The following is a 19235-nucleotide window of genomic DNA, read 5'->3' as shown; positions in this document are numbered from 1 at the left end:
GGGTTTCACCATGTTGACCAGGATGGTCTCGATCTCTTGACCTTGTGATCCACCCGCCTCGGCCTCCCAAAGTGCTGGGATTACAGGCGTGAGCCACCGCGCCCGGCCGATAAGAAGAGTTTTAACACCCACCCTCCCCATCCTTCTGGAGTGTGAAAACCTGAGAGGGGGGTGGTGAGTTGAGGGGGAGCAAAACAAAACAAACAAAAGCAAAACAAATCAATAACAAAAAGAAGGCAATACTATCATTTACAACAACACGGATGAACCTGGAGGATGCTATGTTTAGTGAAAGAAGCCAGACACAAGACAAATACCAGGTAAGTTCACTTCCATGTGGAATCTAAAAATGTTGAACTACGAGTAGAGAGGAGAATGGTGGTTACCAGAAGCTGTGGGAGGGATGGGGATTGGAGAAATGTTGATGAAAAGATTTCAAAAGTCAGTTAGATAGAAGGAATAAGTTCAAGAGATTTATTATACAATACGGTGACTATAGTTAATAGCAATGTATTAAAAATTGCTAAGACAGTAGATCTTCAGTATTCTCACCACAAAAAAAGATAGATGTGTAAGACAACACTTACGTTATGTAGCTCAATTTAGCCATTTCACAACATATTCATATATATATATATTGTTTTTTTTGAGACAGAGTTTCACTCTTGTTGTCCAGGCTCGATCTCAGCTCACCGCAACCTCTGCCTCCTGGGTTTAAGCAATTCTCCTGCCTCATCCTCCCAAGTAGCTGAGATTACAGGCATATGCCACCATGCCTGGCTAATTGTTTTGTAGAGACAAGGTTTCTCCATGTTGGTCAGGCTGGTCTTGAACTCCTGACCTCAGGTGATCCACCCACCTCACCCTCCCAAAGTACTAGAATGAGCCATAGCGCCCGGCCTGTATTCATATTTTAAAACAACATGTTGTACACCATAAATATGTATAAATTTTTGTAAATTAAAAAAATAGAAATAAAAAATAAAAGCAAGGAAAGAAAAGAGGGTCATGTGCATCATGCTTGGAGCTTAAAAGATGAGTATATCAGCTAGGTTCTCTGAGAAGCAGAAGCTGAAGTTCAGGGCAAGAGGTTTAATGTGGGGAAAGGCCTGGAAAAAAAAGATAAACAGAGAAGGAAGCAGGTGGAGCCAGAAGAGCCTCAGACTTTGATGCAGGTCTCAGAGTCTCAGCTGACTTAGCAGGGAGCTCTGGCACCGACTGCCCATTAGAGGAGGCCCGTGGTGGGCAGGCATGTCCAGGCACTGGGACTCTCGCTGTGCAAGAATGTCCCGGTGCCAGGACCCACGCTGTGCACGGGAGCGTAGATCCCAAAGGTGCTGAAGCTAGAGCCTATTGGTTAACTGCACTTCTTGCAGCCAAAAATGTGTTTACTCTTGAAGGGGGAACCAAGGCTGCTATAGTGAGATGCTGACAGCCAGAGGTAACTGTTCAGATTTATTAAACCTGTCTCCATAAGTAGGCATAAACAGTCCATTACGCCTATTGAGAAGAGGAAAATAATTCCACCCCACTGAGCTCTCAGAGTCCAGTGCAGAGAAAGTCATTTCTGAGAGCATAATTGTCAAGTCTAATTTTCGTTTATTTATTTATTTGTTTTTTTAAGAGACAGGGTCTTGCTGTCACCCATGCTGGAGTGCGGTGGTGCAATCACGGTTCACTGCAGCCTCAAACCCCCCGGCTCCAGTCTTCTTTGCATCTCAGCCTCCAATTAGCTGGGACTACAGGTGAGCCCCACCATGCCCAGCTAAGTTTTAAAAACATTTTTTTGTGGAGACAGGACCCGGCTATGTTGATCCTGGCCTCAAGGGATCCTTGCACCTCAACTTCCCAAAATGCTGGGATTCCAGGTGTAATTTTCATTCTTGTTCATGGATTGTGATTCAAATAAAACTTCAATTTTTTTCTCTTACTGCCCTTTTAATCTTATTCGGTGGGGTAGTCTTCCCTGCCCCAGAACTCTGGCCTCGGTCTCAGTCCAGAAATGAGTACTGGTCTCAGTTTCGAAATGAATACTTCCTGTCCTATGTAATATAAAAAATTTCAAACTGACCTTATTATCAAAGAATCTGCCTTATCCTGGCTTAGGTCATCCAGGCTAGAGGCCGTAAGTGCAGGAGGGAGCACTCTCTCCTCTCTGCTTTGCTCAGCTTGCCTTTCCCCATCTGCTCCCCTTACCAATGCTCCCCCTCAACTCACCTCCCCCTACTCAGGTCTCCCTACTCTAGGAGGATGGGGAGTGTGGGGAAGTGTTACAACTCTTCTCACCTAGCTGAGTGGCTCTGCACTCTGCAGGCCTCGCAGATGGTCAAGATGAACTATTTTCTGTTAAGAGCAGTTTTGCTGGTTACATTTTGCTGGTTCCTTCTCTCTTACTCTTGACCGGGGGTGGATGCACCTCTATTCTGGGTGGTCCTTTGCAACTGCTTCCTCAGCCCCTGGTCATCTGGCCACACATCTCATCTCCTCCTCCTACTATAGAGGCCTGTCCAAATGTCCCTATTGTACAGCACCCAGGACAACCAAGCAGGCTGTGTCTCAAGGGTGGCCCTTAGCTACCCATCATAAACACTCCTTGCCCTGACAGATGCCAGGATCTACAACATGGCACCACACTCTTGGCCCCTTCATGGGAGCCCGTTACTGGTTTTAACTCTCCCAGACCTGTCATAGGTGCCTGTCCCCTCTGACTCTCACCTGCAGGGCCACATTCCAAAGCTCCCTAAGCCTTCTCCTTGAAGTCTCCTTTATTTGGCTTGTGGTCAGAGGCAACATCACCATACCTTGGGGAAGAGGTGTGGACTCACAGTAAAGCTCTTTCCAAAGAAGCCTCTTTCCCGATCTCCCTTTCTCAGCCCTCCATCTATAGATGAGGGGGTTCCAAAGGCAGTGACACCAGTTCTCCTTGGCTCCCATTGCACATTCCTCAAGGGCAGATCTCCCTCACGTTGCCTTTGATCTCCTGATACCCATCACACTGTCAGCTTAGGGAAGCGTAACCTAGGCAGGAAGAGATCCATTCTACCATCTTACTTGTAGCAGACACTTAGGATTCCCTGTAGCACGGCCTGTTTACCCACCTGACTTCTACACTGCTGTGTGGCCAGTTTCATGATGGAGTCCCCCATGGAGTTTACATCTGGGCAGTCTGTTTTTCTGCTTCCAGGCTTTCTCTATGACAGTCAAGGCTGCTCAGCCCAGCAACTGGGAAGTATGCAGGCGGGGTGGGTGGAGCTAAGGGAGAACCACGTTGGTGGGTAAATGTGGATAAATATTCCAGCACCCCAGCCCTATCTCCTAAGCAATTCTGAGGCATGTTCTCTCTGGTTCCTCAGAGGGGTTACGCCCCCCAGTTGTCCACAACAGTAATCAACTACTAACACACTTTTTTTTTTTTTTTTTTGGCTTTCTTCTTTTCCTTGTCTCATTTTCCTCATCCTTTCTTCTTGGATTATCTCCCAGAAAGACTTCCTCCACCCAAGCTTTTATCTAAGGGTGTGCCTTGGAGAGAGACAAAACGATGACATTATTATATATAATAAAGTAGTTGCATCAGTAACGTTTAGATCTTCTCTCTCTTCTTCCTGGATCTTTAGGAGCAATTAAGCCAATGAGAAATCAGCCTCCCACCCCAATTCTGATGTAACAGCCTTGGGAAACAGGGTGCAGTGAGAAGCTGGCCCTGCTCTAGTGGAGAGAATGGAGGAGAGATAATAAAATGCCAAATCTTTGCTCAAACTTTCTCCTCAGCTTCTCTTTGGATCTGGAAAGCTGGGGACCACAGCAGAGCCATGGTCCTGGAGGAGTCATTAACAAGCAAGTTCCAAATAAATCACCTGCCTCCCAAGGCAACGCATGTTGAGGTCTGCACATGTCTTCTATCTTTCTATTCTGGGGCCAGCCTGTGTGCCTGATATATGATTTCTTTTTTCTTTCTTTTCTTTTTCTTTTTTAAGGGTCAGTATTAAAAGCGTGATTATTCAGTTGAACCATGAAGGTGGCTGGAGAAAACTGTAAGAGTCTGCAAATTGTGGAAGTGCACCCAAAGGAGTCATTGTCAAACAGAAGAGAAAAGAGTGGTCCTCGCAGAGGGAGCTGCCTATGCAGGATCCTTGGGGTGGAGGAGAGAGCGGGGCACACAAAAGCACAGAGAAGCCCACACAGGTGGGGCTGAGAGCTGGAGGTGGAGAAGAATGGAGATGAGCCTACAAAGATGAACTGCAGGCAGCTCATCAGGGGCGTATAGACCTGCTGAGTTTATAAGTTATGCACTCAGGAAGTTTACCGTTGATGGCGAGGGGAAATAGAGGACAGGAGGCAAAGGGGAAACATGGGGTGGAGGGATAGTTTTATTGCCAATGATTTCATTTTAATATGGGAGAGATTTGAACATATTTAAATGCTGAGGAGCAGAGCCAGTAGGGAGAGGGGATGAAGATTGGGGGAAAAGGTGATGACAATGGAGCAAGGCCTCTCTTCTACCCATCTCATCCCACACATACCCAGAAGACAGGAGGGAGCTGAGATTCACAGCCGAGGGAAAGGAAGACTGACCTTGGATTACAAGATGGGCCTCTGCTATCATGAGAAAAAAGTGAGCAGAGATGCAGATAGGTTTGTATGTGACAAGCAGTTAAGGGAAGGCCTGCATGGTGGTTTCGGTTTTCTCTGAAGTGAATCAAAGTTATTTGCTAAAACTGAAGGTTTACACGAAAGACAGACATTTGAAGAGAATGGACGCAGTTTGAAGCAGATAATGCAACTGTGTTAAGGTTTCTTAGGGAGGTCCTCAGTTAAGCCTATTATCCTGGCCTAATTATTAATAATGCCCCCTTTCACTCTCAAAAAGTGCTCTACTTTGGAGGATTCATTATGGTTACCCTAGAGCAAAAGCAAAATCTTACTAAAGGAATCATCGTGAAACAGCTAAACTTTAAGAGTTCAAAGCTGCCCTTACCTTTTTCAGTCAGCAAATTGCCCTGAAGATTTGGAAGGAGACAGTGGGTGGGCAGTGTGGAAGAGCATGCCTCTGGAACCAAACTGCTTGGGTTTGTCTATAGGATGGGATACTCACAATACCCACCTTATAGGGTGGTTGCGAAAATCAGATGAGCTAATGGCTAGAAAGCATTTGGCATGGAGTTGGCACGTGGTGAGGGCTCAGTGAATGTGAGTGGTGGTTATTACTGAAGGTTGGTTAAGCATAAAGACTGCGGGCTTCAGCATCAGGAAGACCTGGGGCCCCTTGTTAATTGGCCAAGGTCTGTGATTATTGAAGAAAATACACAGGAAGTCTCTAACATAAGACACATGAATAGGTTTATTCAAGAATGTTAGCTGGCAGCACCAATCAGCCCATAGACTGAAGAGACAGCAAGCATTGCTGTTGGGAGGTACAACCCAGCTTGGTGTTTCCATGCCAGCTGCCTGTTCATCAGATCAGCCTGTTACATATGCAGAGATGGAACACGTGGGGCTGATCCCCTTAACTATGCTGCAAGAGCAACCCATTCCTTGTCTCTCAGGCTTCACATATCTCAGATTGGTTCAGGCACACACAGACCCTTCCCTCAACTTACGTCTTAAGTACAATGTGTCTGCCCTTCTTTCCTAAAATGGCTTCAGCTCCTGTTCCTCTGGATTGCATGTCCTGTGACTCCTTAATGCTTATTGCTCTCCACATGTAGATTTCTTACCACCTGCATCATAATCAAGCTGAGAGCCAGTTAAAACACTGATTCGGACCCACAGAGTTACATGGGGGAAAGCGGAGGGTGGCCTGTGAATCCACCTTCTTTATCAAGGTCCCCGGGTGATTCTACTCTAAGCTAAAGTTTGGGAATCACTACACTTCACCTGCTCTTCTGTTGGAGCAAAGAGGAAGTTCCCCAGCCAGTGATATCTTTTGTCTCCCATCACAAAGGGTTTCTTTCCCCCTGAGTAAAGCCATGAAATAACACTCTCTGCTTCATTCTTGGTCTGGCCTTTGGAGAACATGAGAGGGGCTCCGGGAGCTTTTAATCTGTTCTCCTGGGCTTTCTGAGGAGCTGTCTCAAGGACTGCCGCAGGGAAGCAGGTGCAAGGCCAGGGAGCTTCAACCGCAGACAGACTGCTTTTATCTTTTCACGTAGGGAGTTCTGACGCAGGACTTGTTTGAAAATAGGGTGCTCTTGCTAAAAGAAAAAAAGTTTAGAATCTACGGATCTTGTCCAACCCTTTATTTCACTAATTAAAAACTAAAAAGCAAACAAAAACGAGAGGTTTGGGCTGGTGGAGAGACTTCCTCAAGGTCACACAGTTTAACAGCAAATGTGGGGCCGAAACTCGGGTCTCCTGGTGTCTTGCTGGCAGAATTTTACTTGATTAAACAAATTTGAGAAGTAACAAAACTACCTGGCATATAGAAAGCCTTCAGTGTGATTATTATTGTTGATGTCATCATTAATTTATATTTTTATTCCTTTGTTGTTATTAATTTGTATTTGAGACTGAAGGCACACAAAGAAAGCACAAAGGAAACAGAGGGGAGTGGCCAGAGGAAAGCTGTGGGCTGCTCAGACAGGTCTGCACATGATGCCATTTTTCTTAGCTAATTCAGTACTTTTCACAGTACAGGCTCAAACTCTAACTCATCAATGTCCCAGAGTTGATCAGAATCTGGAATACTGCCTCATATTATCAGAGATGTCATCAAACTGACATATAAAATTAGCTATTCGTCTTACAAATATTTATCATGCTTCAATTAAATGCCAGGCACCTTTCTAGGTGTGGGATGCAGCAGTGAATAGGAAAACTTGAAGCTTACATTATCATCAGGGTCAAGGTTGGGGGAGGATAAGCAATACACAGCAAACAGATCTGTAACATCAGGTGATAAAGTACTGTGAGGAAAAGCAAGGCAGGATAAAGGAACACCAAGGGATGGGGGCAAGAAGCCTTCTTTGGTTAGAGTTCTGGTCAAACAGGCCAGTTGCAGCTCCATTGCTCTGACATTCCCTCCTTGTACACAGTCAGTATGAGGAGCTGTCAACAGAAGGCTGCCTAGGGAACATGGTGCTAGAGAAAAGGAGATGAGCTAAGATTCAGCACACTGATGACAATCTATGGTGTCCATCTCCCTTTGGTGAGGTTGCCTGGATGCTGAGTCTGGCTGACAGAGTCCCGAGACAGAACTTGAACGGGCACTGTCAGGGTGTGTACTTCCATGACTCTCCTTTCGCAGTGCGTCCACAACACCCACCTCATTTTTCTAATAATGTACATAGCTTCATTTTATTATTTGTTTCGTTAGGGATAATTTGCATACCTCATCTTTGATTCACTAAATATTGTCTTAATACTTTGGAACTCCGAAGGCAATATCATTACTTCCTTTTCCAGGGCTATTCACTTCCCTTACCCCCCACATTAAAATATTTCTTTTTAAGAATATATAAATGATGCTTAATTGACAAATTATAATTATATTATGTTTATATAGTATGATGTGACATTTTGATATATGTCTATAATTCAGAGTGATTAAATCAAGCTAATTAACATATCCATCACTTCACTTTCTTAATATTTTTGTGGTGATACATTTGAAATTGCTCTCTTAGTTATTTTGAAATATATAACATATTATCATTGATTACAGTCATCCTGCTATGCAGCAGATCTCAACTTATTCTTCTGGTCCAGCTGAAACTTTGTACCCTTGGATCAGTAATTCCCCATTCCTTCACTCCTCCCCTACCCATTGCCTCTGGGAACCATTATTCTTCCACAAATTCAACTTTTTTTTTTTTTTTAAGCCTAGTCAAGTGAAGCAGTGGGAATGGAGAAGGGACAAAGAAATCTGTAACTGGTTGTGATCAATTAGTTGTAAACACCACTGCACTCGGACCAGCCTCAACTTTTTTTATGTTCCACATCTAAATGAGATCATGCATTATTTATCTTTCTGTGCCTGGCTTATTTCACTTAGCATAGTATCCTCTAGATTCACTCGTGTTGTCCAAAATGACAGAATTACATTCTTTTTAAAAGCTGAATAGTATTCCATTGTGTGTATACACCTCATTTTCTTTATCAATTTATCCACTGATGGACATTTAGATTGATTTCACATCTTATCAATTGTACATAATGCTACAGTAAACATGGGAGTTCAACACAGTTATTTTAATTCCTTTGGATATATTCCCAGAAATGGGGTTGTTGGATCATATGGAAGTTACATTTTTAGTTTTTTGAGAAACCTCCATACTGTTTTCTATAACAGCTGTACTAATTTACATTCCTACTAACAGTGTACAAGTGTTCCCTTTTTTCTGTGTCTTTGTCAATATATGTTATCTTTCATCATTTTGATAAAAGCCATTCTAACAGGTGTGAGGTGATACCTCATTGTCCTTTTAATTTGCATTTCCTTAGTGATTAGTGATGCTGAGCATTTTTTAATGAACCTGTTAGTCATTTGAATGCCTTCTTTTGAGAAGTGTCTGTTCAAGTCCTTTGCCCATTTTTTAATCAGGTTACTTGTTTTTTTGCTAATGTGTTGTTTGGATTCCTCATATATTTTGGATATTAACTCCTCATCAGATGCATAGTTTGAAAATACTTTTCCCATTCCGTGGGTCTCTTCACTTCATTGTTTTTGTTTTGCTATGCATAAACATTTTAGTTTTATGCAATCCCATTTGTTTATTTTGCTTTTGTTGCCTGTCAGAGTCAAATCCAAAAAGTCTTGTCCAGATCAATGTAATGTGGATTTCCCCTCAGGCTTCATTCTAGTAGTTTTACAGTGTCAAGTCTTACATTTAAAGTCTTTCCTCCATTTTGAGTTAATTTTTATGCATAGTGGAAGATAAAGGACTAATTTCAATCTTCTGCATGTGGATAACCAGCTTTCCTGCACTGTTTATTGAATAGATTGTCCTTTCCTCATTGTAGGCTTTTGGCACCTTTATCAAAGATCAATCAACTATAAATGCATTGGTTTGTTTGATGGATCTGTTTTTATGGCAGTACTATGTTGTTTTAATTACAATTGCTTTATAATATACCTTAAATTAAAGTCCTGTGATGCCTTTAGCTTTGTTATTTTTGCTCAAAATTATTTTGGCCCTTTGTGGTCTTTTGTTGTTCCCTACGAATTTAGGGATTTGTTTTTCTATTTCTGTGAAAAATGACATTAGAATAAAATTAAAAATAGGGATTGCATTGAATCTGTAGACTCCTTTGGGTTAATATGGACATTATAACAGTATTAACTTTTCCAATCCATGAACATGGAATATCTTGCCATTTATATGTGTTTTCATCCATTCTTTCATTAGTGTTTTATAGTTTTCAGTATATAAGTCTTTCACCTCCTTAGTTAAATTTACATCTAACTATTTTATCTTTTGTTGCTGTTGTAAATTGGATGGTTGCTAATTTTCTTTTTGGTTAGCTTGTTATTAGCATACAGAAATGCTACTAATTTTTGTATGTTAATTTTGTATTCTGCAACTTTATGGAATTTATCAGTTCTGAGAGTTTTCAACTGAGTCTTTAGTATGTATATATGATCATGTCATCAGCAAAGGAAGGCAATTTCTCTTCTTCCTTTCCTATTAAGATGCCTTTTATTGCTTTCTCTTGAAGAATTGCTCTGGCTAGGACTTTGAGAACTATGTTGAAAAGGAGTTGTGAAAGTGGACATCCTTGTGTTTCTGATATTAGAAGAAAAGCTTTCAACTTTTCTCTATTGAGTATAATATTAGCTGTGTGCTTGTCATATATGGATTTTATTGTGTTGAGGTACATTCCCCCATACTTACTCTGTTGAGAGCTGTTCACAACAGCCCATCTCATTTTTGTAATTCTTTAGGAATAGCATGCATGCCTCATCTCTGATGTACCAAGTATGTGCTTAACACTTTGAGACTCAGAAAGCAATCTCATTTTCTCTTTTCTCAGGGATACTCACTCCTCTCCTTACCATTAAATATTTTCCATTATCACATGCAAGATCCTCTCTCTTCCCTGTCAAGTTCCCCAAATATCTTGCCAGTTACAATGGCTTTGTGGCACCCATGGCACTGTGCTCTCTTGGTCAAATCTTTCTTTGAAGGGGAGAGAGGGACTGTCTGGGATTCTGACCTTGGAACATTGGAGGTGGCTTGGAATTTGAGTCATTGGACTGTGAGGCAGGATTTCCTTTGAGAGGTTTCTTCGTCTGAGGGGAGGAAGCATGGTAGCAGTGCACCAACAATGGAGACATTTTCTTCTAATCTACAGAAATGTTTTAGAAGTAGGGAAGGACTGGGCATAGTGGCTCATGCCTGTAATCCCAATACTTTGGGAGGCCACGTGGGGTGGATTACCTGAGGTTAGGAGTTCGAGACCAGCCTGGCCAACATGGTGAAACCCCGCCACTAGCAAAAAAAAAAAAAAAAAAAATCAGCTGGGTGTGGTGGCAGGCACCTGTAATCCCAGCTACTCAGGAGGCTGAGGCAGGAGAATCACTTGAACTCAGGAGGCACAGGTTGCAGTGAGCTGAAATCTCACCACTGTACTCCAGCCTGAGTGATGGAGCAAGACTCCATCACAAAGAAAAAACAAAAAGAAGAAGAAGAGGAGGAGGAGGAGGAGGAGGAGGAGGAGGAGGAGGAGAAGGGGAGGGCTTGGGGATTCCCTCTCAAACTACTAGAAGAGGAAATGAGAAACAGAAGGAGAAGTGGAGGGTTAAGGAACAACCCATAAACTGCTCTCTGCATGGAGCAAGAAGAGGTGGAGAGTAGTTTTCTATGATGGACAATTTCTAGCACTAGGGATAGCCAATTTTGCTGACTGTGGCTAGCTGCCTGTGGGGATGGAGAAGGGGAATGGGGTATAGTCCCTAACTCTTTACCTTTCCAAGCCCGCCTGATGAAGTATTACCCAAAGGCTATGCAACTAAGTCCCTCCACTAGAACAGTGGTTACTGAACCTAAAAAAAAAAATCCATGCAACATTTCCTCAATATAAATGTTACAAGAAACCCAATATGATAAAAAAAATAAAATAAACTGTTCTTGTAGAAGTTGAAGGGAGTAGCCCATCTCAGCACTTCATGTAAACCTCAAGGCAATGCCTTGGAGCCTTAAGGATTCTAGGGAGCTCCTCTACTCAGGGATTGCAAATGAGCAAAAAATGGGGCGGCATTGGCAGGTGTACTTCCGGGGCTTTCATCTCCATTTCAACTAGAATAGCTGGACTTTCACCTAGTTACATATTGGGCTTATGAAAATATTTCCTGGACAGGGGAGAGGAATATTTCCCTTAAAGAAACGCTCCCACATCCTACTCAAAATCCTTTAAAAATAATGTTTATTGACTGGGCATGGTAGCTCATGCCTGAAATCCCACTTTGGGAGGTTGAGGCAGGCAAATCACTTGAGCCCAGGACTTCAAGACTTGCCTGGGCAACATGGCAAAACACCATCTCTACTAAAAATACAAAATCAGTCGGGCATGGTGGTGTACTGGTGCACTTCTGTAGTCCCAGCTACTCAGGCAGCTGAGGTGGGAGGATGGCTTGAGCCCAGGGGTGAACGGGGAGTGGAGACTACAGTGAGCCATGATTACACCTCCTTACTCCAGTGTGGGTGACAGAGCAAGACTCTATCTCAATCCATCAATCAATCAAATAGTGTTTATCACCTTTTTTTATAGTCTTAAAACCACAAAAAGCATGCCATATGCTTCTATACGTAATTATGGCTCACTCTGGCAGAGGTCCTCAAAGGTGGGATTTCTGCCTCCATTGAGAATACTAACCTAGGTTTAGCTCAATGATCAGAAAGATAAAACCCAAGCCACCTCATATGGGGATGGTGCAGACTTACTCCCCTGAAATGTTTTGTTGCAATCAATGACCATAGCTTGTGTCAAAGAGTGTTATAAAGCAGGAATATTCAGTGGGGCTATGGAAAAGATAAGGCCAAAGATGCTGTTCATCATCGCACGGTGTTTTCTTGAGAAAAAATGCCTCCCAGTGGTAGGAACAGCAGGGCCATTTCTCTAAGCAGCCCTGTGATTTTACAGTAGACTTTATTGCCCTCTTGGAGTTGCTGCTGGAAAGCAGAAAGCTGCATTTGTAGCCCTCCTGTAGCCATGGATCAAACACTAAAACATCGTTTGGATACTGAGCTTGTTCCTTGCTGCAATTATTTTCCTATCCTGTTTTCTTCTGACCTCATCTTCCTAACTGGTATTTTACCTTGCAGTAGCGTGTACATTTTATAAGACATGTGTGAGAGTTTAGCCAACCGTATAGTTAGAGAGAACACAGTCCACACAGGACCGCCCTCACTTCTGACACCTATTGCAAGTTCAAGGAGTTCCAAAAACTACCCTCGGTTTTAATAATTTGCTAGAAGGATTCACAGAATACAATGAAAGCTGTTATACTCATGGTTATGTCTTATTGTAGGGAAAAGATACAGATTAAAATCAGCCTGGGAAAGAAGCACACAGAAGCCAGGAAAGTACTAAGTATGTCCTCTCCCATGGAGTTGGGATGGGGTACTCTCCTGGCATCAGTGTGTGACAACACACACACAATATTTCCAACCAGGAAAGCTCGGCCAAGCCTCAGAGTTTTTACTAGGACTAAATCACACGCTGCCCACGTGGCTGACTGTCAGTCACCAGCCCTTCCAAAGGTCAGGCTGATATCTTTGGTCTCCAGTCTCTCTGGAGGTAGAAATGACAGTGCTTGGCCCAAATCCCCCATCATAAATCACACTGTTGAACTGTCTGATGGCCAAGGCCCCTGGACAAACAAAGATGCTCTTATCAAGTATGGCATCCCAGGGCCTAGAGATTGGCACCCCATAGCAGAGGACAAAGTCCAGACCTCTCTCTGGGAAAGATTGATTCTTTGCTAGGGAACTTGTAAGATTCACCTTTTGAACAAGGCAACAAGAAGGAAGGAAGGAACAAACCAACCAATCAAACCAAATCAGTCCGGTATGGCCAGACTCCTGAATCCTGCCCTGCACTGACAATGACACTGCTGGAGAACAAGGTCCCTCAAGGAGAAATCCAGGGTGAAGGATTCTAGCAGAGACTCTCTGTGCCCACAGCCATTGAGCCCCTTTACGAGCTGGTACCCTGGGCTGGAGAAGGGGGTTAAGGGTGCCACCCAGCTCTGAGTGAGGTGAGGAGAGATAGCTCATAGAGTCCTCTGAGACCAAGGAAGCTGCAGAATGCTGACACACAATGAGACTGACTTGCACTCATTCTGTCACCTCACGTTATTGGGTAAGATTTCCAGGCATAGAAGGTTAGGACATGCAGTAGAAAGTGGGAGTCCTGGCAGCTTTGCAGGACCATTTGGAAAGGATGCGGGGTCAGGGCCACAGTTGACACCCAGGCCCCAGAGCCTTAGAGCTGCTTTCATGAATCTTCAGGCCACACCTAGACCAAACCGCTATTGTTTCTCCCCTGGCACTATGAGGAGTTCTGGGGAACTCAGAGGCCTGTAATTCCCCCCCAAAAAATACAAAAACAAAAGAAAAACAAACCAACCCTGCCTGTAAGGCCACAGAGCTCCCTCTGCAGAATGGCATGCAGACCATGGCTCACCCCAGCAGCAAAGGGGAAGAAGGAAATGTAGACAGCTCAGAGGGGAGGGTGCCTAGAGAGCATGGAGGGTCATGAGGGCCAAGCTGAGGATTCTGGGCTCCTGCAGGTGTCCCAAGCCCACCTGCACACGGGACTCCAGCTCCTTCCACCTCTCTGTTCCTGTCCTGTCTGTGCCTCTAGCTCTGCCCTCCCCCACCCCTCACACACACCCTACGGCCTCACTGCAGGAGAGAAGTTGCCTATGTCTCCCCCCCATCCTACCATATATTGGGTTTTCCTCCCCATTGACATGTTTGGTTCCAGCTGGAATCCTCCTAATTATGTAGCTATCTTATTTCTCTTGCATAGATTCCAATTTCTTCATGCTTCACATGCTACCCCAGTCCAGGCTGACCCAATAGTCACCTCTAGTGACAGCTCCAGGTCCAGACGTGTGAGAATCCAGGGATTGAGGGATCCTGATCCGGCTCACTCCTACCTTCCTCCTCAAAGGCTCCCGGAGGTCCGGACTCTATCAATGACCCACGCCAATACCCATCCCCAGCAGGGGCTCCAGTTTTCACCCCAGCCATACAGAGGCCTGGTCCTATCTGTTCTCACCCTGAACTTAACTTCTCTGCCCTGATTGGACAGGACACGGGGTCTCTCCACAGGTGTGGAATTGCCCACAGGTAAGATTGCCTCAAGAGCCAAAAGCCATGGCTAGGAGTCAGGCCTGAGGATCATGACAAAGGATGGCAAAAATGGGATTCGTGGAAGAGTTCCCTTCCCATTCCCTTTATGAGCAAAAACACAGGTGTAATCAGCCTCTTCCTGGACCATAGGCACCTTCCATCACTCCTGGAACTTATGAGGCTCACAGGGCCACTTGTGAACAGGCCCAGTGCTCAAACCTGGTTCCTCTATTACCAACAACCACAAAGCACTTGGATTTCCAAGTGTGCTCAAACTCCTTCCCCAAGCAGTAACATAGATAACTCCCTGGGAGTCTCAATAATCAGATATATGTCAGAGTTCTCACCTCTTCAACAAAGGTAATGATTCGAAGGAAGGCAGAGAAGCAGGATTTAATTCATTCATTGACTTATTCATTCACCAATCATTTATTTATTTATTTATTGAGATGCAGTCTTGCCCTGTCCCCCAGGCTGGAGTGCAATGGTGCAATCTCGGCTCACTGCAACTTCTGCCTCCCAGGTTCAAACAATTCTCCTGCTCAGCCTCCCGAGTAGCTGGGCCTACAGGCACCCACCACCATGCCCAGCTAATTTTTGTATTTTTAGGAGAGATGGGGTTTCACCATGTTGGCCAGGCTGGTTTTGAACTCCTGAACTCGTGATCCACCCACCTCGGCCTCCCAAAGTGCTGGGATTACAGGCGGGAGTCACCGCGCCCAGCCTCATCAATCATTTATTGAGACCCTCTACATGCCAGGCCCTCAGGTGTACCCTGGTTCACAGTGTAGAAGGCAAGAAAAGAGACAAAGTATTACAAGTGTGACAGAGGGGGCACAGAGAGGAACTGCTTAGTTCTACCTGGGGAGGACACCCAAAGAGGTGAGTTCGCCTTGACCTCATCTTGAAAGACAAGTATTCAGTATAAGGGAGATGTAGGGAGAGGCCGTTTCAAGATGTAGCCACAGGAACAAGGACAGGGCCAGGAGTAGCCTGGGAACTGGTAGAACGTGGCATGGCTGGAGAGGCAGGCTGTGAAGAGGGTGTGCTAAGAAGTACGCATGCAGAGGCCGTAATCAGACGGATTCAAACTACACCAGAGCAGTGGGAAAGGAAAGGAGGGGTTTGAGATTGGGAGTGATAGAATCAAACTTGCATTCAAGATCCTGTGGCTGCCAAGTAAAGAATGATCAGAACAGGGGGAGAAAAAGACAGTGAGCCTATTACAATTGCCCGGGCAAGAGAGGGAGGTGTCGGCTAAAACAAGGGCAGTGAGGTGGAAGGGAGGGCGCAGACCCGAGTGACACTAAGGAGGTACGATCTACAAGACTTGATGATACAGACTTGAAGATGTGATGGATGTGAGGGGCAAAGAAGAGGGAGGGATTGAGGATAATAGGAAATTGAGGACAAGACGCTGATCTGTGGGAAAATGTGAGTTAAAATGTGAGTTAAAATCCATCTTCTGATGAGGTGTTCTTGGCATGGCCAGGTGAAGATATCCCTCAGTCCAGAGTCTATGTAACTTCAGGGTGCGTTCTGGGCTGGAGATAGAGACTTGGGAGTCATTTATATTTGGTGGTGCTTGAAGCCAGCTGTGCGGATGGAGCACTCCAGAACTCAAGGAAGGAGTATAGATTGTAGTGCGTGTAAGTTATTTTTACCCTTTTACTTTTTATATATAAAGAATATCTATACAATATATATGGCTTAAAATAGCACAAGTATAAAAACAACTAAGATGTTTATTAATATTTTGTGAAATAAATTAGGGTCCAGCCACATAATGAAATATAATGTAGCCATGAGAAAGAACGAGGCTGATCCATAAATACCTATGTGGAATGAGCCCAAGATAAAGTGTTAGTGAAAAACATGAAAAGCAACGTGTGAAACCATGTGTACAGTGCACGTGCACCTCCATTTGTATATAAAAAGAAACACTCGTACATATTCACACATCTATACATGATTGCATATGCATTAAAATGTTTAGGCTGGGTAACCAACTCATGGACTAAGGTATGTGCTTCTTTGTTCTTTTTTAAAAATTTACTGTTTTTACCATATTCACATATATGTTTCAATCAAAAAGCTAGATTAAATAAAATATTCCAATCTTTTTTATTTCCCCATATAGTTTTCAATAAACCTCTCTTGACGTTACCTGAGAATGGGTCCATTCCCTGCAACCGAAGATTCTAAGGAACTGAGTTTCTCGGTATACAATGGGAATGGCTGGGAGGAGATGAAGAGTAGAAGACAGTGTCAAGAATCCAGAACCCAGCACAGTAGTGTTCACCTGTAGTCCTCACTACTCAGATTCCTTGAGCCCAGGAGTTTGAGTCCAGCCTGGGCAACATATTGAGACCCCATCTCTCTTTAAAAAAAAAAAAAGGAAAATAAAAAATACAGGAGATTGTAGCTTAGAAGAAGAGTAGGTGAAAAGATGAACAATGTGACTGGAAAGATTTCCTAATCTCTCCAGATCTGGGCTCTACCGTAAGGTAGGTAAATGAATAAGCATAGCCACCTGGGTCACAGATGCTAAGACGACATCCCTACAGGTCAGGAATTAAGAAAGGCAGATAAGGAAGCATAAACTGCATCTTATAAGACAGATTCCTAGCACTCTTTTCTTTTTGTTTCCTTTTTGCTTTCCCTAGTCCTGCATTTTTGTTGAAGGCAGAAGATTAAAGAAAGAATTGCTGAGCTGATATCCTTGGGGTTACAGGCTGAGGTCCCAGGTAGTATTGGAAGACATGAGGTTAGCAGATGTAGTCTTTACTTCGGGAGAAAAAGAAGAGTTTTCTGCTAAAAGTTGGTTCTTGTCTCTTTTCTACCCTCCTCCCATGCCATCTCCCTAGTTATAGAAAAGATGAGTCATGCCCCTGCAGGGTTAGCTCCCTATAGGGCCAGTGACAGGACCCTTCAGCTATTGCTGGAAGGGCTAGGACCTCAGTTGGTAGAGAAGCCTGGTGTAAATGGAAGAAAATGACCAGAGAAAAGCAGAATGTGCCTAGGTGTAGATGTTTGCCACCAGGATCCGGGAGGGAAAGGACCCTGAGACTTTCTCACCTAGATGCAGACCACAGCCCTGTGCAGACAGGCACAAAAGCCAAGGCTCAGTAAGATGGAGCCTCAGCCAGACAGCTGTTCCCTCAGACAGATAATTTCCAAACAGCTTGAGTGGTCAGAATGGGACATGAACACAGGCATACTCATGGAGACATGCAGGAACGTGAGATCAAAGGCTCGCCAACCTTTCCATCACAGGGGCCTGCCATGGAGAACAGGGAGGAGGTGAGATGAGATAATAAGGATCTCCTGACAGAAAGAGTGGATAGAAGTGCATACAGGTACATACAGGAGGATCTCTGGGCTTCCTCCCTCCCTCTCCCTACACAGATTTGAGAAGTGCCAGCCCCCGCCACTGCCCCCACTCACCAGGTCATAGTTCCTACTAAGTTGCAGAGGAACATTTCTGCACTGCAATCCTGGCCATCCTGGCTTTAGGGTCTCCACAGAGTGAGCCCATGTCATACCCCTCCCCACTTCAGGAGGAGCAAGACAAAAAGACCAGATGAGACCTCAGTGACAACCATCTCATCCTCCAAGAAGAAGCAGGCAGGACAAGACTCAGGGGTGAGAGAGGTGGGTGGAGGCGGGGAATTTAATAAAGGAGACCCTTGACTTTAGTGTTAATTGTTAGGAAGAAGGTGGCTCTTTAGACAGGGCTCCAGATCTGATGAGGTAGGTCTCAGGCACATGGGAAGATTTCCTAATCTCTCTAGAACCTGGCTCTACTTTAAGGTAGGTAGATGGACAAGTGTAGCCACCTGGCTCACAGATGCTAAGAACGGCATCCAGGCAGGCCAGCAGCTAAGAAGGGAGACAGATGAGGATGTATAAACCGTGTCTTATAAGGCAGATTCCTGGCACTCCTTTCTTATTTAAGTTTCCCTTTTGTTTTCCCTAGTCTTTAATAAAAACTTGTCCGAAGGTACCAAGATGTGTTGGAGGGGAAGCAATGTTCCCCAAAGTCCAGCATAGTAGACATCAGTGGTGGTAACCAAGGAGAGACCCCAAGGGAAGGTGAACCTCAAAAATGGAACCTTGAGTCTATGCGGTCCAGCAGCCCTCCCCACCAGGAAATCCTTGTTCCAGCCCAACATCAGTGGCTCTGAGTTTGGTTACTAGAAACGAAGGGAGAATTTCCTTGTAAAGATATAGACAGAGCAGTCCCTGACTTTCTCCTCTTGCAGGAAGGAGGGATTCTCCCATTCCATACCATCTTCCCCCCATGCTGGCCCCAGAAATACTTAATTTGACTATATAAAAATAAAGATTGTTTTCAGTTTAAGGGCATAGGGATCCATTTATCCTTATTCTTTATGAGGCACTAAATTAGCCTTGTATGTTATCAAACGTGTCTCATCAATGCAGTCGGCATTGTTTCATTTTAACTTCTGTTTGGTGATGTTCAGTTTTCTGAATGTCTTGATCACTTAGTATGAGCAGAAAACGTTGCAAAATTGCTGTGGGTAAGGGAAAGTTGTAATTATGGTCACAAGGCAGGAGGAGCAGAGGGCTGCCTAGGTGATATGGTCTGAGGTGTTTAGGAAAAGCCCTTCTCAGGTACCTCTCCCTAGGACACCACCCCAACACACATGAAATTCCACTGATGTCTTTTTGGTTGCCACTATGTTCCCCAAGTTCTTTTTTGAATATGCAAGTACGGCTAGGAAAATAAGAAAAGTCATATCATAGCTCTGTTTAGAAACGGGTCTAAGACGTTTATAAATGTTCAGAAAAAGTGTAAATCTCCTTGGGTAAGTGGCTTAGATGAAACTGAGTTCAAGTTGGCAAATGTGCACGCTTTAGCATTTAAAGCCAAGTGCTTTAAATCAATCTGAGCTTCAAAAGGCAATAGTTAAA

General features: G+C 44.2%; 1 long non-coding RNA gene across 1 annotated transcript; it reads left to right on the top strand.

The window, feature by feature from the left end:
* Positions 1–16969: 16969 nt before the first annotated feature.
* On the top strand, positions 16970–18665 carry LOC119467638. The gene is made up of 2 exons (XR_005196187.1): positions 16970–17064; positions 18277–18665. It is a non-coding gene; the product is annotated as an uncharacterized LOC119467638 (long non-coding RNA).
* Positions 18666–19235: the final 570 nt, after the last annotated feature.

The sequence above is a fragment of the Cebus imitator genome, unplaced genomic scaffold (assembly GCF_001604975.1).
Source record: "Cebus imitator isolate Cc_AM_T3 unplaced genomic scaffold, Cebus_imitator-1.0 Scaffold313, whole genome shotgun sequence".
NCBI lineage: Eukaryota > Metazoa > Chordata > Mammalia > Primates > Cebidae > Cebus > Cebus imitator.
The sequence above is the reverse complement of the archived record's forward strand: the minus strand, read 5'-3'. Positions and strand labels throughout refer to the sequence as shown.